Here is a 24311-nt window from a genome sequence, read left to right as displayed (position 1 = left end):
TTCATTTAAGTTGGATGATCTCCTCCTGAAAAGTATGTTTCTGATTGTGGACTTTCTAGCCTGAGGGTGTCTCAGTCATTTCTTCACAAGGTGGAGGTCCTCAAAAATTATGGGGCTGTTGGTACTTGTGATGGTTAATTTTATATGTCAACTGGGCTAAGGGAGGCCCAGACAGCTGGTAGAATGTTATTTCTGGGTATGTCTGTGTGAGTGTTTCAAGAAGAGATTAGCATTTGCATCAACAGACTGAGTAAAGAAGATCCACCCTCATCAATGTGGGCGAGCCTCATCCAATCCACCGAGGGCATAAACAGAACAAAAAGACTGAGGAAGGAGGAATTCTCTCTCTCTCTCTCTCTCTCTCTCTTTTGAGCTAGGACGTCCATCTTCACCTGCCCTCGGACACCAGAGCTCCGGGTTCTTGGGCCTTTGGGAGCTGGGATTTACACTAGCAGTTCTCCTATCAAGCCTTCAGATTCAGATTGAATTATACCACAGGCTTTTCAAGTTCTCCAGCTTTCACATGGCATACTATGACATATCTCAGCTTCCATCATCATATGAACCAATTCCCATAATAAATCTCCTCTTATACATGTGTGTGTGTATATATATGTGTGTATGTATGTGTGTATATATATATATATATATATATATATATATATATATATATATATCTGAGTGGTTATGTTTCTCAGGAGAATCCTGACTAATACAGTACTGAATGGTGGGAAATATGAACTGGAGTGTTCTTTGAGGAAAGAATTTTCATAGTCCAAGTCAGGCATAGAGAGATTGTTGCTCCTTTGGACCTGCTGGTAGATGAAACAGCCTCAGAGTCCACCAAATGATCAAATCCAAGGAGGAGGTCATGGCAACTTCTGGTTTCTAGCCAAGTTGTGCAGAAGTTGTGTGTAACCAGGGGACTCAGGCTACTAATTGAAATTGGTGTCTGAAGTGGGGAGCCGTCTCTTGGAACTGAGCCCTCAACATGTGGAGTTTGTGCTATCTCTTGTTAGTGCCAGAATCAAATTTAATTGTAGGACACAGCTGGACTAACAGAAAATTGGTGTAAAAAAAACATATACCTGGTGTCAGAAGTATTGTGAGTGTGACAGTAGTGTGAGAGTAAAGGAGAAACACAGAAGGAGTGTGTCCTGCCAACTCAGGAGCAACTAAAGAAAAGAGAGATTTTTCCAGACTGGGAGGAGGAAAGAGGTTGGAGGCACTCACGCGTAACAGAGACCTGTACTTTGAGGTGGCACCTTTGGGAGATAGCATAGCCTCAGAAGGAGCATATACAGAAGCTGATCTTTGTTCCCAGACCTCTAGCTACACCAGAAATATCCATGTCCCAAACACTGTGAGGTGGCTAAACCTGAAGGGATCATGTGGGCTGGGATGGTAGGTATCTTGGTCCAACATGGACCAGAAGGGCCTACTCTATGCTTTGGCATTGCATTACTTTGGGAACTTGTGCAATTCTAGAGGAGACTGTGAGGGGACATGGAAAGATCCCCAAAATGATTGAATTTACTGACAGCCTTGTGGGATAGGGCTTCAGAATTGGATTTAAATGGAAAGAAAATAGATAAATATGACTTTTCTTACACACATGAGTTGGTGAATTAATATCCACATAAACTTGGAAACTTCAGTCTAAAATGATATGGCAGGTCAAGTTGTAGAAATAGAACACCCATATGAACTTTAACGTGTACTCTGTGTTCTTGGGATCTTGGTTGCCATTCATCCATCTATTTACTTAACAAATATTAACTAAGCATCTACTTATATGTTAGGCTTTGTTCTACTGGCTGGACATAGAGCAGTGAACAAAACAGAGAGAAATATCTTCCCTAATGGATCTTACAGTCAGCATCCCATAAACAATTAAGTAAAGTATATAGTATGGCGGATGGTTATACATGCTATAGAGAAAAAGAATGGAATCAGTAAGGGATATAGGGAGTATAGAGAGATAATATTTTAGGTAGGATGGGAAGGGAAGACCTCTCTAATAAGGCAGGATTTGAACAGATCTAAAGGAAGTGAGGGAGGAGCCATGCATATATCTGGGGGAATAGCTTTCTAGATAGAACAAGTTCAAAGCCTTGAGATGGGAGCAAGTATGTTTGGCTTGTTCAAAAAGTAATAGGGGGGCCTGGAGATGTGACTGGAGTGGAGTGAGTTCCCTAAGGAAAAATGGTAGAGGATGGGGTCAGAGAGATAGGAGTATGGGAAAAATCATATAGGCCATATAAAGACTGGCAGTTACTTTAAATGAGATGGGAACCAGTGGAGAATTATGAGCAAGATATTGCGTGATTTGATTTATTTTAACAAGATCTTTGTAGATACATAAACTATAGGGGGGAAATGGAATTAGGGAGTCATCTAGCTAAGAGATTATGTTGGTTTAAATCAGAGTGATAACAGTGAAGGTTGGGAAGTGGTCAGATTCTGGATGATTTTAATAAATTCTTTAAAAGCTACTTTTACTTTATTTTTAAATAGCTTTAATGAGGTATAATTTATAATCAACAAAATTCACCTGTTTTAAGTGTATAATTCAATGATTTTCAGTATACTTTCACTTGTGCAAATATCACCACGATCCAGGTCAAAAAGATTGCTTATCCCCATTTACTGTTAATCCCCTTTCTCCTCTCCCCCAGCCCAAGGAAACCACTAATCTATGTTCTGTCTCATAGATTTTTCTTTTCTGGATATTTCATATAAATAAATCATACAATATGTAGAATTTGTAATTAGCTTCTTTCATTTGGCACTCAAGATTCATTCATATTGCAGCATGTATTAGCACTTCTTTTACTGCCAAATACTATTAATTACATGGATATACCATTTTGATTTTTTCCATTCACCAGCTGATGAACATTTGGGTTGGGCTTTTTCCTTTGGGCTATTATGAATAATGCTGCTATGAGCATTCATGTGCAAGTTTTGTGTGGACATATGTTTCATTTCTATTTGTTATGTGCCTAGGAGTGGAATTGATGAGTCAAATGGTAATTCTATGTTTAACTTTTTGAGGAATAGCGAAAATATTTTCCAAAAGAGCTGCACCATTTTATAATCCTACTAGCAACATATGAGGATTCCAATTTTGCCATATCCTCACCAACACTTGTTACTATCTCTCTTTTTCATTGTAACCATCCTAGTAGATGTGAAGTGGTATCTCATTGTGAATGAATATCTTAATTCACATTTCCCTCATGACTAATGATGTTGAGTATCTTTTCATATGCTTCTTAGCATTTGTGTATATTCTTTGGTTAAGTATCTATTCATATCCTTTGCCTATTTTTTAACTGGGTTACATGTCTTTTTATTGTTTGGTTGTAAGAGTTCTTTTTATATTCTATGTACAAGTTTTTATCAGATATGTGATTTTTAATCATTTTCTCTCAGTCTGTAGCTTGTCTTCATTTTCTTAACCATATCGTTTAAAGTACAAAAGTTTATAATTTCAATGAAGTCCGCTTTATCATTTTTTTGTTCTGTGGATCATGATTTTGGTGTTGTATCTAAGAACTCTGCACAGGTTAGGGCTTCTCAGCCTCGACGTTACTGTCCCTCGGGCTTGATAATTTTTTGTTGTGTGAGGCTGTCCTGTGTCTCGTAGCACGTTTAACAGTATCTCTTATCTCCACTCACTAAGATGTCAGATGCACCACTGCACCTCACTGGTTGTGACAATCAAAAATGTCCCAGATATGCCAAATATCCCGTGGGGAACAAAATCTTTCCTGGTTGAGACCACTGGCCTAACAAAATCTCAAAAATTTTCTTCTAAAAATTTTTCCAATTTTACCTCTTAAATGTAGGTCTATGATCCATTTTGACTTAATTTTTGTATGTGATGTAAGATAAAGATCTAAATTCATCATTTTGCATGTGGATATCCAGTTGTCCCAGCAACATTTATTGAAAAAACCATCCTTTCACCACTAAATTGCTTTTATATCGTCATTAAAAATCAGTTGGTCATATATATGTGGATTTATCTCTGGACTCTTAATTCTGTTTCATTTATCTGTACGTCTATACTTATGACATACCACACTGTCTTGATTACTGTAGTTTTGTAGTAATTCATGAAATCAGGAAGTATAAGTTCTGCAACTTTGTTCTTATTTTTCAAGATTGTTTTTCCTACTCTGAGACCTTTGTATTTTCATATAAATTTCAGGATCATTTTATCTATTTCTGAAAAAAAGCCAGATAAGACTTTGATATCTATAAATCTATAAATCAGTTAGGGGAGTCCTGCCATCTTAAAAAGATTAAGCCATCTGATCCATGAACATAAGATGTCTTTAGTGTTTTTTAGGTCTTCTTTAATTTCTCCTTTTGTTTGTTTGAATGGCATTATGGATCTCATTGAAGATTTTATTTTTCTTATTGTGGTAACATTGGTTTATACCATTATATAAATTTCAAGTATACATAATTCTATTTCAATTTCTGTGTAGATTATATTATGTTCACCACCCAGGAACTAATTATAATCCATCACCATACACATGTGCCTAATTGCCCCTTGCACCCTTCTCCCTCCCCCATTCCCTCTGGTAACCACAAATCCAATCTGTGTCTATGCAATTATGTATGGTCATATTTACCTTCTATTTATGAGTGAGATCATATGGTATTTGATGTTCTCTCTCTGACTTATTTCACTTAGCATAATACCCTCAAAGTCCGTCCATGTTGTCACAGATGGCCAGATTTCATCCTTTTTATGGTTGTGTAGTATTCCATTGTGTATATATACCACATCTTCTTTATCCATTCTTCCCTTGATGGGCACTTAGGTTGCTTCCAAGTCATGACTATTGTGAATAATGCAGCAATGATTATAGGGGTGCAGGTATGTTTAGGTGTTCGTGTTTTCATGTTGTTTGGATAAATACTCAGCAGTGGAATAGCTGGATCATATGATAGTTCTCTTCTTAACTTTTTGAGTAATCTCCATACTGTTTTCCATATTGGCTACACCAGTTTACATTCCCACAAGCAGTGTACAAGCGTTCCCTTCTCTCCACATCTTCTTCAACACTGGTTATTTCCTGAGTTCTTAATTACAGCCATTCTGATGGGAGTGAGTTGAGATCTCATTGTAATTTGATTTACATTTCCCTGATAGTGACGTCAAACATCTTTTCATGTGCCTGTTGGCCAACTGTATATCTTCTTTGGGAAAGTGTCTGTTCAGATCTTTTTCCCACTTTTTAATTGAGTTGTTAGTTTTTTTGTTGTTGAGATATATGAGTTCTTTATATATTTTTGATATTAACCCCTCATCAGACATATGGTTTGCAAATATCTTCTCCCAATTGTTAAGTTGTCTTTTCATTTTGTTGATGGTTTCCTTTGCTCTGCAGAAGCTCTTAGTTTGATGTAGTCCCACTTTTATATTTTTTCTATTGTTTCCCTTGCCTGGTCAGACATGGTACTTCAAAATATGCTGCTAAGACCAAGATCAAAACCATACTGCCTAGGTTTTCTTCGTTAATTTTTGTGGTTTCAGGTCTTACATTCAAGTCTTTAATCCATTTTGAGTTAATTTTCGTGTATGGTGAAAGATAACAGTCTACTTTCATTCTTTTGTATGTAGCTGTCCAGTTTTCCCAACACCATTTATTGAAGAGACTTTCCTTTCTCCATTGCATATTCTTGGCTCATTTGTCGAAAATTACATGTCCATAGATGTGTGGGTGTATTTCTGGGCTCTTGATTCTGTTCCTTTCATCCATGTGTCTGTTTTTGTGCCAGTACCACGCTGTTTTGGTTACTATAGCTTTGTAGTATGCTTTGAAATCAGGGTGTGTGATACCTTAAGGTTTTCTTTTTTCTCAGGATTCCCTTGTCTATTCAGGGTCTTTAGTTGTTCCATGCAAATTTTAGGATTCTTTATTCTATTTCTGTGAAAAATGTTATCAGAACTTTGTTAGAGATTTCATTGAATGTGTAGATTGCCTTAGGAAGTATGGATATTTTAACTATGTTAATTCTTTCAATCCAAGTGTAGGGAATATCTTTCTTCTTCTTTATGTCTTCCTCAAGTTCTTGCAACAATCTTTTATAGTTTTCACTGTACAGATCTTTCATGTCTTTAATTAAGTTTATTCCTAGGTATTTTATTCTTTTTGTTGCAATTGTAAATGGGATTGTATTCTTAATTTCTCTTTCTGCTACTTAGTTTTTAGAGTATAGAAATGCAACTGATTTTTGTATGCTGATTTTGTATCCTGCAACTTTACTGTATTCATTTATTATTTCTAAAAGTTTTTTGGTGGATTCTTTAGGGTTTTCTATACATGAAAGCATGTCATCTGCAAATAGTGACAGTTTCACTTCGTCCTTTCCAATATGGATCTCTTTTATTTCTTTTTCTTGCCTGATTGCTCTGGCTAGGACTTCCAATATTATGTTGAATGAGTGGTGAAAGTGGGCATCCTTGCCTGGTTCCTGTTCTTAGAGGGCTAGCTTTCACTTTTTCTCCATTGAGAATGATATTTTCTGTTGGTTTGTCATATATGGCCTTTATTATGTTGAGGTACTTTCCTTATATATCAATTTTATTGAGTTTTTATCATAAATGGATGTTGTATCTTGTCAAATGCTATCTCTGTGTCTACTGAGATGATCATTTGATTTTTACTCTTCATTTTTTTAATGTGGTGTATCAGATTGATTTATTTGAGGGTGTTGAACTATCCTTGTGTCCCTGAATAAATCCCACTTAATTATGGTGTATGATCTTTTTATTGCATTGGTGCATTTGATTTACTAGCATTTTATTGAGGGTTTTTGGATCAATGTTCATGAATGATCTTGGCCTGTAATTTTCTTTTTTTGTGTTGTTCTTGTCTGGTTTTGGTATCAGCATAATGGCTTCATAAAATGGGTTAGGAAGGTTCCACTCCTCTTCACTTTTTTGGAAAAGTTTGAGAAGGATAGATATTGTCATCTTTGACAGTTTGGTAGAATTCACCAGGGAAACCGTCTGGTCTTGGACTTTTAATTTTTGGGAGGTTCTCATTACTGTTTCGATCTCCTTACTGGTGATTTGTCTATTCAAATTCTCTATTTCTTCTTGATTAATTTTTGGAAGATTGTATGATTCTAAGAATTTATCCATTTGTTCTAGATTATGCAATTTGTTGGTGTACAGCTTTTCATAGTATTCTGTTATCTTTTGCATTTCTGAGATGTCTGTTGTAATTTCTCCTCTTTCATTTCTGATTTTTTTTGAGCCTTCTCTCTTTTGTTCTTTTTGACTCTAGATAAAAATTTTTTATCTTTTTTTATCTTTTCAAAGAACCAGCTCTTAGTTTCATTCAATTTTTCTACTGTTTTTCTAGTTTCTATTTCTTTTATTTCTGCTCTGATTTTTACTGTTTCCTTCCTTCTACTGATTTGGGGCTTTGTTCTTCTTTTTCCAGTTCCTTTAGGTGCACTGTTGGGTTGTTTGAGATTTTTCTTGTTTGTCGAGGTAGGCCTGTATTGCTATAAACTTTCCTCTTAGAAACACATTTTCTATATCCTATAGATTTTGGTTTGTCATATCGTTACCAAAAGATTGGTCCCTGATCCTGATGCCAATCCCAATAAAGAGAACAGTCTTGGGAGAAAAAGGAAAGATTTACTTTGCCAGGCAGAGGGAGCTAAGCAAGCGCTAGTGCCCCAAAAGTTGCTTGCTCCCCATTAAGAAATGGGTAGGGGGATGTCACCAACATGATGGAGTGAGTATCTTCTTTGTCTCTCCCCCTTCGAATCTACAACTAATTGGACATTCATCAGTTAACAAAGGATATCCATATAGCATCTCAGGACACCTGAGAGACCTGTGCTGCTATACATCTGAAGGTAGACGGACTTCCCCCTGGGAGGAGGTGGAGATAGGTGAAAACTCTCTGACCTCCAACACCCAGACAGCCTAGTACCTGCAAGTGGCTTTCTTCCAGTGGACATGCCCATAGCATCGCCACATGCCAAGAGCAGGTGTGTGTGCTCACCAGCGGAGTGACAGTGGACACAGGTGACTACAGCCCTACCTAAGCCCCCTGCAATTACCCCTAAGCCCAGGGGTAAAATCCACAGTCCCACACCAGCAGCAGGGAAAGCCTCTACTTGGTGTTAGTGGAGAGGCCCAGCCCAGCATTCAGAATTCCAGGAGGCTCCAGTAGAGGAGGATCCTGGGCAGGGCAGCAGCCCACCAGCTGCCTCTGACTCATGGACTCCAGCTGTGTCCCAGAGGGGCAAGGGACACCCAGTGATCCCATGGGAGAGGCTGGGGGCTGGGTGGAGCTCCAGCAGCCTGGCTTCACAGCCCAGGGTGGAAATCCACAGTCCCACAGCAGCCACTGGCAAAGCCTCCACTTGTGTTAGCAGAGAGGCCCCACCCAGCATTCAGAATGCTGGGAGGCTCTGGGACAGGAGGATCCCAGGTAGGGTGGCAGCCCACCAGCTGCCTCTGATTCACAGTCTCCTTCTGGGGCCCAGAGGAGACAAGGGACACCCAGTGAGCCCGTCTGAGTGGGCAGTGGAAGATTGGAGTCCCAGCAAGCCTGCTCCGTGGTCCAGGGGGAAAATCCATGGTCCCACAGCAGCCACAGTGAAAGCCTATGCACAGCACTAGTATAGAGGCCCCAACTGGCAATCACAAGGCTGGAAGGCCCTGGGGAAGAAGTAGCACAGCTGGGTGAGATAAACAGAGTTGCAGTAGATACCCATAGCTCTGCTGTGGCCTATAGTGGACAAGTGAGATCCTGTGGGCCCTGACAGTGACAGAGATGTGAATATAAGTGATCCTGCTCCTGGCCTCTGGGAAAGCCCATAACACCGCTGCAGACCCTAAGGAGGGAAGGTGTCTAGGTGGTCTGCAACAGTAGGCACCAGCAGCCTGAGGCCCCCTTGTGATTGTCCCTACAGCTGATGAGAGACCCCACAGGACCACTATAACTACAAGGAGGGGCCCATGTCTGGCCAGCAACATCTAACAGGGTTCCTGGTCAGTGCAGACTAAACAGCTGTTCTCCCCCTACACAAGTAGAAGCAAGTGGAAGCAGTAACTAAACTCTATCTCTATGCAGAGGCACAAATCCATGCCATCAAGCAGTATGGAAAAATATATTAAATCTCCAGAACAGAAGGAAAGTGACAAGTAACCAGAAAACAATCCCAAGGACAATGAAATCTATAACCTAAATGACAATGAATTCAAAACAGCCATTATTTAAAAACTCAATGAGTTAAAAGAGAATACAGATATACAACTCAACAAGTTCAGGAGCTATGTCACAAAAGACCTTGATACTATAAAGAAGAACCAAGTAGAAATACTGGAGATGAAGAACACACTGGAGAAGATTAAGAAAAATCTGGACTCTCTGAACAGTAGGGTCAATAATATGGAGGACAGAATTAGCAATTTGGAGGATAGGAATATAGAAATGCTGCAGACAGAGGAGGAGAGAGAACTAAGACTAAAAAGAAATGAAGAAACTCTCCGAGAATTACCCAACTCAATTAGGAAATGCAACATAAGAATTATAGGTATCCCTCAGTGAGAAGAGAAGGAGAAGGGGGCAGAAAGCCTGTTCAAAGAAATAATGGCTGAGAACTTTCCAAACCTGGGGAGAGAGATGGAACTCCATGTGACAGAAGCCAATAGATCTCCAAATTTTATCAATGTAAAAAGACCAACCTCAAGGCATATAGTATTGAAGCTGGCAAAAGTCAATGACAAAGAGAAAATACTAAGGACATCCAGGCAGAAGAAAATAACCTACAAAGGACCACCCACAAGGCTGTCAGCAGATTTCTCAGCAGATACCTTACAGGCTAGAAGAGAGTGGAATGATATATTCAAAACTCTGAAAGACAAAAACCTGCATCCAGGAATACTCTACCCAGTGAAAATATCCTTCAAATACGATGGAGAAATACAAACTTTCCCAGATAAACAAAAGTTAAGGGAGTTCATTGCCACAAGACCTCCTCTTCAACAAATGCTCAGGAAGACCCTCATACCTGAAAAATCAAAAAAAGGAAAGGAGTTATAAAACCCAGAGCAAAGGAGGTAAGTAGAAGGACAGTAACAAAAAGTAGCAGCTCTCCATCAGAACAGGTTAGCAGCAGTTAAATAAAACATTAAAGATAAAAGGAAGGGAAAAGCAAAGAATAAATATAATCCTGTCATTTTAACCACAAACTCACAACACAAGAAGGAAGATAAAAAAAATATGAAAATAACAACCTAGAAGGGGAAGAGAAAAGGAATGGAACATTTTAATTTAAGGAAATAAGAGGCTATCAGAAAATGCACTATCTCATCTATGAGATGTTTTATACAAACCACCTGGTAACCACTAAACAAATAACAAGAATGAAGACACAAATTACAAATAAGAAGAAAGCCAATATAGGAATTTACCTACCTGAATTAGTAGTCCAAAAATCATGGGACGAGAAAAAAAGAAATGCAAGAGAACTAGAAAACAAGTGATAAAATCGCAGCGGTAGGCCCTTACATTTCAATAATCACTCTAAATGTAAATGGATTGAACTCTCCAATCAAAAGACACAGAGTGGCAGGATGGATTAAAGACCAAGACCCAACAATATGCTGCCTCCAGGAAACACACCTCAGGCCCAAAGACAAGCACAGACTCAGAGTGAAGGGATGGAAGACAATGCTCCAAGCTAATAATGAACAAAAGAAAGTAGGTGTCCCCATACTTATATCAGACAAAGTAGACTTCAAAGCAAAACAGATAAAGAAAGACAAAGAAGGGGAGTTTATAATGATAAAAGGGACACTCCACCAAGATGACATAACACATAAATATATACGCACCCAAAAGAGGAGCACCAAAATTTGTAAAGAAACTATTAACCAAACTAAAAGGAGACATCAACAACAAAACAATAATAGTGGGGGAGCTCAATACCCCATTAACACCAATGGATAGATCATCCATGCAGAAAATCAACAAGGAAATTATAGAATTAAATGAAAAATTAGACAAGATGGACTTAACAGATATATACAGAACACTTCATCCAAAAAAAACCAGGTTACACATTCTTCTCAAGTGTGCTTGGAACATTCTGAAGGATAGACCATATCTTGGGAAACAAAGCAAGCATCAATAAATTCTGAGGGTTGAAATATTATTGAGCATCTTTTCTGATCATAACGCTATGAAACTAGAAATCAACTACAAGAATAAAGCTGGAAAATGGCTAAAAATGTGGAGACTAAACAACATGCTACTGAACAAACAATGGATTATTGAAGAAATTAAAGAAGAAATCAAATATTATCTGTAGACAAATGAAAATGAAAATATGCCATACCAACTCATTTGGGATGGAGCAAAAGCAGTCCTAAGAGAGAAATTCATTGCAATACAGGCTCATCTCAAAAAACAAGAAAAATCTCAAATAAGGAACCTCAAATGACACATAACAGAATTAGAAAAAGAAGAAGAAACAAAGCCCAAAGTCAGTAGAAGGAGGGAAATAACAAAAATTAGAGCAGAAATAAATGATATTGAAACAAAAAATACAGTAGAAAAGATCAATGAAAAAACGAGTTGGTTCTTTGAAAAAATTAACAAAATTGACAAACCCTTAGCCAGACTCACTATAAAAAAGAGAGAAAACACAAATAAATAAAATTAGAAATGAGAGAGGAGAAATCACAATGGATACCAAAGATATACAAAAGATCATAAAAGAATGCTATGAAAAACTATATGCCAAAAATTGGACAACCTAGAAGAATTGGGTAAATTCCTAGACTCTTACAACTTCCCAAAACTGAAGCAGGAAGAAATAGAGAATCTGAATAGACCAATCACAAGTAAAGAAATTGAAACAGTAATCAAAAACCTCCCCAAAAATAGAAGTCTAGGACCAGATGGCTTCTCAGGAGAATTCTACCAAACATTCAAATAAGATTTAATACCTATCCTTCTCAAACTATTCCAGAAAATTGAGGAAGACGGAGCACTGCCTAACACATTCTATGAAGCCAACATCACGCTGATCCCCAAACTTGACAAGGACAACACAAAGAAGGAAAACTACAGGCCAATATCACTGATGAACATCGACGCAAAAATCCTCAACAAAGTTTTGGCAAACCGAATACAGCAATACATCAAAAAGATTATACACCACGATCAAGTGGGATTTATACCAGGGACACAGGGATGGTTCAACATCTGCAAGTCAATCAACGTGATACACTACATTAACAAAATGAGAAACAAAAACCACATGATCATCTCAATATATGCAGAGAAAGCATTCGACAAGATCCAACATCCATTTATCATAAAAACCCTCAATAAAATGGGTATGGAAGGAAAGTACCTCAACATAATTAAGGCCATATATGAAAAACCTACAGCCAACATCATACACAACGGACAAAAACTGAAAGCCACCCCTCTGAGAACAGGAACAAGACAGGGGTGTCCAGTTTCACCACTCTTATTCAACATAGTACTGGAGGTTTTGGCCAGAGCAATTCGGCAGGAAAAAGAAATGAAAGGAATCCAAATAGGCAAAGAAAAAGTAAAACTCTCACTGTTTACAGATGACATGATCTAATATCTAGAGAACTCCAAAGAATCCATAGGAAAACTATTAGAAATAATCAACAGCTACAGCAAAGTTGCAGGGTATAAAATCAACATACATAAATCAGTAGCCTTTCCACACACTAACAATGAACTAACAGACAAAGAACTCAAGAACTCAATCCCATTCACAATCGCAACAAAAAGAATAAAATACCTTGGGATAAATTTAACCAAGGAAGTGAAAGATCTATACAATGAAAACTACAAGACTTTCCTGAAAGAAATCGATGACAACATAAAGAGATGGAAAGACATTCCATGCACATGGATTGGAAGAATACACATAGTTAAAATGTCCATACTACCTAAAGAAATCCACAGATTTAACGCTATCCCAATCAGAATCCCAATGACATTCTTTACAGTAATTGAACAAAGAATCCTAAAATTCATATGGGGCAACAAAAGACCCCGAATTGTTAAAGCAATCCTGAGAAAGAAGAACAAAGCCAGAGGCATCACAATCCCTGACTTCAAAGCACACTACAAAGCTACAGTAATCAAAACAGCATGGTACTGGTACTTAAAAAGAGGTGCACAGATCAATGGAACAGAATTGAAAGCCCAGAAATAAAACCACACATCTATGGACAGCTAATCTTTGACAAAAGAGCTGAGGGCCTACAATGGAGAAAAGAAAGTCTCTTCAACAAATGGTGCTGGGAAAGCTGGACAGCCACATGTAAAAGAATGAAAATTGACTATTCTTTTTCACCATTCACAAACATAAACTCAAAATGGATCAAAGACCTAAAGATTAGGCCTGAAACAATAAGTCTTCTAGAAGACAAAATAGGCAGTACACTCTTTGACATCAGTTTCAAAAGAATCTTTTTGGGCACCATAACTCCTCAGACGAGGGAAACAATAGAAAGAATAAACAAATGGGACTTCATCAGACTAAAGAGCTTCTTCAAGGCAAATGAAAACAGAACTGAAACAAAAAAACAAACCACTGCTTGGGAAAAAATATTCACAAGTTATTTATCCGACAAAGGGTTAATCTCCATAATATGTAAAGAACTCACACAGCTCCACAACAAAAAATCAAACAACCGGATCAAAAAATAGGCAGGGGACAGGAACAGACATTTCTCCAAAGAAGATATACAGATGCCCAATAGACACAGACACATGAAAAGATGCTCATCATCACTAATCATCAGGGAAATGCAAATAAAATCTACACTAAGTTATCACCTTACACCTGTCAGAATGGCAAAAATATCCAAAACAAATAGTGATGAATGTTGGAGAGGCTGTGGATAAGAAGGAACCCTTATACACTGTTGGTGGGAATGCAAACTGGTGCAGCCACTATGGAAAACAGTATGGAGATTTCTCAAAAAATTAAAAATAGAAATACCTTATGACCCAGCCATACCATTACTGGGTATCTATGCAAAGAACTTGAAATCAGCAATTCCAAAAGTCCCATGCACCCGTATGTTCATCGCAGCATTATTTATAATAGGCAAGACATGGAAACAACCTAAGTGCCCATTGACTGATGATTGGATAAAGAAGATATGGTATATGTATACACAATGGAATACTACTCAGCCATAAAAAAGGAAAAAAATCGTCCCATTCAGAACAACATGGATGGACCTTGAGGGTATTATGTTAAGTGATGTAAGCTAGATAGAGAAAGACGAACTCTGTATGACTCCACTTATAGGTGGAAGTTAACACATAGACAAAGAGAACTAATTGGTGGTTACCAGGGGAAAGGGGGGGTGGGGGGAGGGCACAAAGGGTGAAGTGGTGTACCTACAACATGACTAACAATAACGAACAACTGAAATTTCACAAGGTTGTAAACTATCATAATCTTAATAAAAAGAAAAAAAACAGAAAGAAATGGGTAGGGCTTTTTATTTGGGGTTTTAGGTAGGGGTGGGGGGCGTGGATTTCTGGGTCAGCCTTTTCCCATCAGCCTGTGTCTGGGGCCGCTTCTAGCAGAGGAGACAAAGGATGTCTCAGATGAGTGTCCTTGGCTGTTTATCTCCATGGTGGAAGGTAGACTCTGACGTCAGGAAACTGAGGAGTTGGCCTTGGGAAGCTTCAATTTCTTGATGTTTTCTGGACATTAGTTTCTCTGTAAAAGAACTTCAAGGTCCTGGGATTAGCTACAACTTTAGTGGGAGTTTGAGGCCATCTGGGCTTTAACAATTATAATTTCTATTTGGTTGTAAAGCTTAGGAAGTCAGAGGTTAAAGAACCAAGCATTTACATATTAGTATAACTAAAGAACCAAGGAACTGGAAATGTGTGCTTTTAATTTTAACCCATATATGCTGGGTTCACTGTAGGGGAACCAATATCAGGGCTGATATTAACTAAGAGCCAGTAACATATTCCCCACTGTCATTTCCTGCTTTCCATTTCTATGGAAAAGGGCAGTCACAGTCGTCTGGCTGCTTCCTGCTGAATTGGGGCAAAACTGGGGGGTTTTGTTGTGGAAAGCTTGAACATGTTTTTGCCAGTTTTCCCTGTGGGGTGGTGATAGCCTCAGTTGCAATTTTATAAATACAAGGAAAACAGCAGAGGATGTATTTAACCATAATATATACATCCCTCCCACCAATAGGAGCATAGATAAACTGAAATGTAAGATGCCTAACAATGTGGATCGGACTCCATTTGGTATCCTAGAAAATAATCTTGAAAAACAGTCACCAATACCTGTTTTTATAATATCCAGTATGGAAGTATGATGATCTGACGTTTTGTTGTAACCAGGTATTTAAGAGGAAGAATGTCTAGAGAGACAAAAGGAAAACAAGGTTAATAGTTGGACAAATTATAGACCAGTTTTTTTTTCTATTTCATTTTTTAATGAGGTTATGATAGTTTACAACCTTGTGAAATTTCAGTTGTACGTTGTTATTTGTCAGTCACATGATAGGTGACTTCACACTTTGTGCCCATCCCCCACTCCTCCTTTCCCCTAGTAACCAGTAAACTGTTCTCTTTGTCCACGTGTTTGTTTATCTTCCACATATGAGTGGATTCATACAGAGATTGTCTTTCTCTATCTGGCTTATTTTGATTAACATAATACCCTCAAGGTCCATCCATGCTGTTGTGAATGATTTTATCTTTTTTATGGCTGAGTAGTATTCCATTGTATATATATATATATATACCGTATCTTCTTCATCCAATCAGTCGATGGGCACTTAAGTTGCTTCCATGTCTTCGCTATTGTGAGCAATGCTGCAATGAACATAGGCGTTCATGGATCTCTTTGAAGTGCTGATTTCAAGTTCTTTGCATAGATACCCAGTAGTGGGATGGCTGGGTCATAAGGTATTTCTATTTTTAATTTTTTGAGAAATCTCCGTACTGTTTTCCATAGTGGCTGTACCATTTTGCATTCCTACCAGCAGTGTATGGGTTCCTTTTTCTCCACAACCTCTCCAACATTTGTCATTTTTTGTTTTGGTTATTTTAGCCATTCTAATGGGTGTAAGGTGATATCTTAGTGTAGTTTTGATTTTCATTTCCCTGACGGTCAGTGAGAATGAGCATCTTTTCATGTGCCTATTGGCCATTCGTATATCTTCTTTGGAGAAATGTCTGCTCATGTCCCCTGCCTATTTTTTGATCGGGTAGTTTGATTTTTTGTTGTTGAGTTGTGTGAGTTCTTTACATATTATGGAGACTAACCCTTTTTCAGACATATGATTTGAAAATATTTTTTCCTGGTTGGTGAGTTGGGTTTTTGTTTCAATCTTGTTTTCCCTTGCCTTGTAGAGCCTCTTTAGTCTGATGAAGTCCGACTTATTTATCCTTTATATTCTTTCCCTTGTCTGAGAAGACCGTGTCTGAAAAGATCCTTTTAAGACTGACGCCAAAGAGTGTAATTCCTATATTTTCTTCCAGAAGGCTTATGGCTTCACGTCTTACCTTTAAGTGTGAAAAATTTTGAGTTTATTTTTGTAAATGGCATAAAAGAATGGTCTATTTTTATTCTTTTACTTGTGGCTGTCAAGTTTTCCCAACACTGTTTGTTGAAGAGACTTTCTTTTCTCCATTGTATGTTCTCAGCTCCTTTGTTGAAGATTAGCTTTCAATATATGAGTGGTTTTATTTCTGGGCTTTCAATTCTGTTCCATTGATCTGTGTGCCTGTTTTTGTAGCAGTACTCTGCTGTTTTGACTACTATAGCTTTGTAGTATATTTTGAAGTCAGGGATTCTGATGCCTCCAGTTTTGTTCTTTTTTATCACTATTGCTCTAGTAATTTGGGATCTTTTGTTGCCCCATGTGAATTTTAGGATTCTTTGTTCCATTTGCGTGAAGAATGTCATTGGGATTCTGATTGGGATTACATTGAATCTCTAGATTGCTTTAGGTATTATGAACATTTTAACTATGCTTATTATTCCAATCCATTTGCATGGAATGTCTTCCATCTCTTTATGTCATCAATTTCTTTCAGGAAAGTCTTGTAGTTTTCATTGTATAGGTCTTTCATTTCCTTGATTAAACTTTTTCCAAGATATTTTATTCTTTTTGTTGTGATTGTGAATGGGATTGTGTTCTTGAGTTCTCTTTCTGTTAGTTCGCTATTAGAGTATAGATGTTCTACTGATTCATGTAAGTTGATTTTGTACCCTGTAATTTTGCTGTAATTGTTGATTACTTCTAGTAGCTTTCCAATGGTTTTTTTAGGGTTTTCTATATGTAAGATCATGTTGTCTGCAAAGAGTGAGAATTTCACTTCATTCCCTATTTGAATTCCTTTTATTTCTTTTTCCTGCCCAATTTCTCTGGCCAAATCCTCCAGTGCTGTGTTGAATAAAAGTGCAGAAAGTGGGCACCCTTATCTTCTTTCTGTTCTCAGAGGGATAGCTTTCAGTTTTTCCACATTGAATATGATGTTGGCTGAGGATTTGTCATATATGGCCTTAATTATGTTGAGGTATTTTCCTTCCTTACCCATTTTATTGAGAGTTGTTATCATAAATGGGTGTTGTATCTTGTTGAATGCTTTCTCTGTGTCTATGTGATGATCATGTGGTTTTTCTTCCTCATTTTGTTAATGTGGTGTATCACGTTGATTGACTTGCGGATGCTGAACCATCCCTCTGTCCTTGGTATAAATCTCGCTTGATCATGGTGTATGATCCTTCTAATGTATTGCTGTATTTGGTTTGCCACTATTTTGTTGATGATTTTGCGTCTATGTTCATCAGTGATAATGGCTTGTAGTTTTCCTTCTTTGTGTTGTCCTTGTCTGGTTTTTGGATTAGGGTGAAGTGGGCCTTGTAGAATATGTTAGGAAGCACTCTATCTTCCTCAATTTTCTGGAATAGTTTGAGAAGATAGGTATTAAATCTTCTTTGAGCATTTAGTAGAATTCTCCAGAGAAGCCACCTGGTCCTGGACTTTTACTTTGGGGGAGGTTTTTGATTACTTTTTCAATCCATTTACTTGTGATTGGTCTATTCTGATTCTCTATTTCTACCTGATTCAGCTTTGAGGGGTTGTAAGAGTCTAAGAATTTATCCATTTCTTCTAGGTTGTCCAATTTGTTGACATATAGTTTTTCATAGTATTTTCTTATTATCTTTTCTACTTCTGTAGTATCCATTGTGATTTCTCCTCTTTCACTTCTGATTTTATTTATTTGAGTCTTATTTCTTTTTTTCATAGTGAGCCTGGCTAAAGGTTTGCCAATTTTGTTTATTTGTGTGAAGAACCAGTTCTTTGTTTCATTGATCATTTCTCCTTTCTCATTTCAGTTTCATTTATTTCTGCTCTAATTTTTATTATGTCCCTCCTTCTACTGACGTTGGGCTTTATTTGTTCTTCTTTTTCTAATTCTTTTAGGTGTAGTTTGAGATTGCTTATTTGAGATTTTTCTTGTTTATTAAGGTGAGCCTGTACTGTGATGAATTTCCCTCTTATGACTGCTTTTGCTGCATACCAAATGAGTTGCTGTAGTGTGTTTTCATTTTCATTTGTCTCCAGATAATATTTGATTCCTCCTTTGATTTCTTCAATGATCCATTGGTTTTTCAGTAGCATGTTGTTTAATCTCCACGTTTTTGCCCCTTTCCCAGCTTTATTCTTGTAATTTATTTCTAGTTTAAAGCATTATGATTGGAAAAGGTGCTTGGTATTATTTCAATCCCCTTAAATTTGTTGAAGCTTGCTTTATTTCCCAATATATGGTCTATCCTTGAGAATGTTCCATGTGCACTTGAGAAGCATGTATAACCTCCTGTTTTTAGATGGAGTGTTCTCCATATATCTATTAAGTCCATCTGGTCTAGTTTTTCATTTAATTCTACAATTTCCTTGTTGACTTTCTGTCTGGATGATCTATTCATTGGTGTTAGTGGGGTGTTGACCACCCTACTATTATCATTTGTTGTTGATATCTCCTTTTACTTTTGTTAATAGTTGCTTTAAATACTTTGGTGCCCCTGTTTTGGGTCCATATACATTTATAAGTGTTATGTCTTCTTGGTGGAGTGTCCCTTTTATCATTCTAAACTGCCACTCTTTGTCTCTCCTTACCTTTTTTCCCTTGAATTCTACTTTGTCTGATGTAAGTATGGTGACATCTGCTTTCTTATGTTCACTATTAGTTTGGAGTTTCATCTTCCATCCCTTCCCTCTGATTCTCTGCTTGTCTTTGGGGCTGAGATGTGTTTCCTGGAGGCAGCATATTGTTGAGTCTTGTTCTTTAATCCCTCCTGCCACTCTGTCTTTTGATTGGAGAGTTTGATCCATTTACATTTAGAGTGATTATTGGAATGTAGGGGCCTAATGCTGCCATTTTATTGCTCGTTTTCCAATTCTGCATTTCCTTTGTTTCTTGTCCCATGAATTTCAGACTACAATTCAGTCAGGTAGTTTTCTATGTTGGTTTTCTTATTTGTAATTTATGTCTTTTTTGTAATTATTTCTTTAGTGGTTACTGTATGATTGATATGAAATATCTCATAGATGAGATAGTCCATTTTCTGATAGCCTCTCTTTTCCTTAGACTAAGCCAGTTCCATCCCCTTCCTAGTCCCCTTCTAGGTTGTTATTGTCACATCTTTTTATCTTCTTGTGTTTTGACTTTGTGGTTAAAATGACAAGATAATATTTATTCTTGGTGTTTCCCTTCCATTTATCTTTAATATTATACTTAAGCATTTGCTAACCTGTTCTGATGGAGAGCTGCAGTTTTATGATTTTGTCTTTCTACTTATCTCCTTTGCTCAGAGCTTTGTAACCCCTTTCCTGTTTTTTCAGGTATGAAGGCCTTCCTGAGCATTTCTTTTAGGGGAGGTCTTGTGGCAATGAACTCCCTTAACTGTTTATTTGGGAAAGGTTTCATTTCTCCATCATATTTGAAGGATATTTTCACTGGATAGAGTATTCTTGATGGAAAGTTTTTGTCTTTCAGAATTTTGAATATATCATTCCACTCTCTCCTAGCCTGTAAGGTAGCTGCTGAGATATCTGCTGACAGCTTGATGAGGTTCCTTTGTAGGTTATTTTCTTTTGTCTTGCTGCCCTCAATATTTTCTCTTTATCATTGGCTTTTGCAAGTTTCACTACTATATGGCTCAGGCTTGGTCTTTCTACATTGATAAAGTTTGGAGATCTATTGGCTTCTGTCACATGGATTTCCAGCTCTCTCCACAGGTTTGGGAAGTTCTCAGCCATTATTTCTTTGAACAAACTTTCTGCTCCATTCTCCTTCTCTTCTCCTGCTGAGATACCTATAATCCTTATGTTGCATTTCCTAATTGAGTCAGATATTTCTCAGAGACTTTCTTCATTTCTTTTTAGTCTTAGTTCTCTCTCCTCCTCTATCTGAAGTATTTCTATATTCCTATCCTCCAAACTGCTAATTCTGTCCTTCGTATTATCAGTCTTACTGTTCAGGGAGTCCAGATTTTTCTTAATCTCCTCCACTGTGTTTTTCATCTCCAACATTTCTGATTCTTTCTTCTTTATAGTATCAGCTCTTTTGTGATGTGGCTCCTGAACTCGTTGAGTTGTCTGTCTGTATTCTGTTTTAATTCACTGACTTTTTAAATGATAACTATTTTGAATTCCTTGCAATTTAGGTCATAGATTTCTGTGTCTTCAGGATTGTTTGTCATTACTTGTCATTTTCCTTCTGTTCTGGAGATTTAATATATTTTATACTGCTCGATGGCATGTATTTGTGCCTCTGCATAGAGATAGAGTGTAGCTACTGCTTCCACTTGCTGCCACTGGGGGGGAAGGGGCAGCAGCTCTGTAATCTGTGCCAACCAAGATCGCTGTCACCTGTTTTGATTGAGACTGGGCCCCTGCTTGGGATCACAGTGTCCCTGTGGGGTCTCCTGTCAGCTGTGGGAACAATCACATGGGGCTTCGGGTTGCTGGTACCTGCTCCCACAGACCTGCCTAGACATGCTCCCTTCTTAGAGTCTGCAGTGGTATTAGGGGCTTTCACAGCAGCTGACAGTTAGTTTTCCCAGACTCACAGCTCTGCCACCGTCTGGTCCTGCTGGATCTCACTTGCCATCTCTGGGCTGCAGGAGAGCTATGGGCATCTAATGCAGCCAGCACTCATCTTGCCCAGCCACATCACTTCTGCTGTTAGGTCGCCCAGCCTTTGTGCTTGGTGGGTGGGGCCTCTCCACTAGGTCCAAATAGACAGTCTTGCTGGGACCAGTGTGGGACTGTGGATTGTCTCCATGGACCAAGGAGAAGTCACACTGGGGCTCCAGATTGTCCTCATCCACTTGCGTGGTCCTGCTGGATCTCACTTGCCCCCTCAGGGCCACAGCAGAGACATGAGTGTTTAATGAAGCCAGCAGATAGCTTCCCCAGCCACACCACTTATGCTCCTTGGCCACCTAGCCTCTGTGCTTGGTGGGCAGGGCCTCTCCACTAGGGCTAAGGAGAGACTCTCCTTGGGATCACCATGGGACTGTGGATTTTCCCAGTGTACAGAGAAGCAATCATGCTGGGGCATTGGATTGTCATCACCCACTCACACAACCCCGCTGGATCTCAGTTGCCCCCTCAGGGCTGCAGCAGAGCTTTGGTTGTTTAATGCAGACAGCTGAGACACTCCTGCCCCAATAGACCAGTTTTTGAGCCCGGACAGCAACCAGTTAAAAGATTTTTAGATGAGAAAGTAGAGCATCTTTTGCAGTTTAGGGTGTCTCTGACGGTGTCATCTGGCATTCAGGTAATTTTTTGAGTGGCTTATATAGTAGCAGACGTGAATCTCTCTTAGGTTCATATCAAGTCCTCCAGTTTCAGTTTGCAAGGCTTCAGGAAAAAGGGCAGCTTCAGTTCTCAAAGATTTTGAATGAAAATAATGGAAAAACCCCTGAAAATGCTAGGTTGGAGATCTGTAGTCAGATATTTTAGGAGACTAGAATTCAAGATCCAGTTTAGTTAACAGATATAAAAAGAATCTCAAAGACCATTATCAGAACTAGGATCTAGTATCCACCAAAGTGTATCATGGTTTCTACTGAAACATAATTTTTTTCTCTAAAATTACCCTCATTTTTACTAAACATAGCCAAACTAAGACTAACTGGTTTGTAAAGTAAGTCTAATTTTAATAAATTTGGCCCAATTATTTACATAAGTGCAGCAAGAACGGCAAGTGATCATATAAGCTCTTTTAAATCTACTTTGCTGGAACTTTTACAAGGAATCTCAGATTGGACTTTAAAGGCCTCCCAAGGCCAGGAAAGTTAAGTCAAGGACTTGTCATCATATCCACCTGCAATACCTATAGATTTGGGTGACTTCCTCTCCTCAAGAGGTTTCTCAAAATATCCTGGGGTCCTTAGCACCTGCCAGATGGAGTGATATTCTTTACTTAACTTTACCAGGTTACTGAATCCATAAGCAATGTACCAGGCCAATATTTCCAAGTGGCTTCATTCCATAAAGTCAACCTTCATTCCTCAAAAGTTGTCTGCTCATATCTGATTCTGTATGTTTTTCCTAAATATAATATTCCAGTCAAAGACTTGGTAATATAACCAGTGTTTCCAATTGTGTCCTGTTATAGGAAGAACAAATTCTTATTGAACTTATGCAAACAACTACATTGCCATTGAAGATGAGAATACTTACTCACTTACTAAGTGTTTTCAAATTTTGGAGGGATCAGGTAGGGAGAAATAGATAAATGTTTCAATTTTGTTTATAAATTGTTATGTCATCGTTCCTTAAGAGAAAAGAGAAAAATGTTATCTTAAATCTGAAAAAACAAATTAAAAATCAGCAATATCTCAAGTCAAAAAGCCATAAAAGTTATAATCATCTTTATTAGTTTATTCAGTCCTGTGTAATTGGTTCTTGATCTTGTTAGCAGTCCTATGAAGCCATTAGTTTTTCTGTTAGAGTTTTGCAATTTCTTACCTAGTTTAGGTTTACAATCTGAAAGTTTATCAGAAACTTGTATTCTATAGTATGCGGCAGAGTCCTTTCCATGAATTTTTCTGAAAATGAAACATATTTGCAAAAATATCACTGTAAAACAACTGTCTGTAAATAAAATATTTTAAAATGGCAATTGACAAAGACATTTAACTATTTTTTTTGATGTACAATACTTTGAGATAATAACCAGAATCGTGGCTGACAATCAAGACAGATCAGAATTTTAGGAATGCTATAATTTTTGAAACATTTATATTAACGTTCACATAATATCACTTAAGAAAGTTTATTAGTACTTATTTGACAATGCTTCCCGTGTAATTTAATGTACCAAATGAGCCTAACTTGTTTAGTAGTTTTTCCCATAAGAATACAGTAAATTTCTCTCAGAAGTGTCAGGGGCCCTCTGAAGTGTCCCAGAAAACTTTCCCTTCTCTTTCAGGTTAAAGGAAAGCCTTTATTTAGGACTTGAATATTTTTGTGGGGGGGGGGTAGCTTGTCAAAAATATTAAAAGGTCTAAAACATGTGTTTAGATAGGGAACAATTCTCAACGCAAATCTATGCTCCAGCATCTATTCAAAGTAACAACAGGAACAGTCAAGGGGAAACAGAGTTAAAACAGTTTTAAAAACACAATTTTATATTTTTTTTATAAAGAACAGATAAAAAGTTTAAGAAAACTATCCTTTTAGGAGAGAAGGAAAAAACTAACTTTCAATTTTGCACCAGTTTATTTTTTATATTGAAACTTATTTACTTAATAAATTTATTTTAATCTTAGTCAACTTGGCCACACACAAAATTCCTCAGAGTTTTACTTTCACAAACGTTCTGTCACTTACTTTTACATTCAAAATTTGTCCCATTTTTTTTTCTAGTTTTTTTTTAGGACAAATTTATTTTTTAACAAAACTAACAGAAGTATCTCTATTCTTTTTATCTTTTTTACTGAAAACAGACATTTTGCTTTTCTTGTATACAGACCTTTTAGAAATGTGTGTTTTCTCATAGAAAATTCCTCAGCCTACATAAAACAAATTTATCAATAAGCCCAAGCAACTTTTAGTTTCTTTGAGATCAGAACCCAAAGGCAGACGAATCTATGCTTAGTAATCATCGTTTAATATTTTATCTTATGTTGAAATGACCTAGATATCCAATAAACTTTTATTATTTAATTTAACTTAGTAAAATTCT

The sequence above is a fragment of the Equus asinus genome, chromosome X (genome assembly GCF_041296235.1).
Source record: "Equus asinus isolate D_3611 breed Donkey chromosome X, EquAss-T2T_v2, whole genome shotgun sequence".
In the NCBI taxonomy this organism is placed as follows: Eukaryota; Metazoa; Chordata; class Mammalia; order Perissodactyla; family Equidae; genus Equus; species Equus asinus.
Note: the sequence above shows the minus strand (reverse complement) of the source record.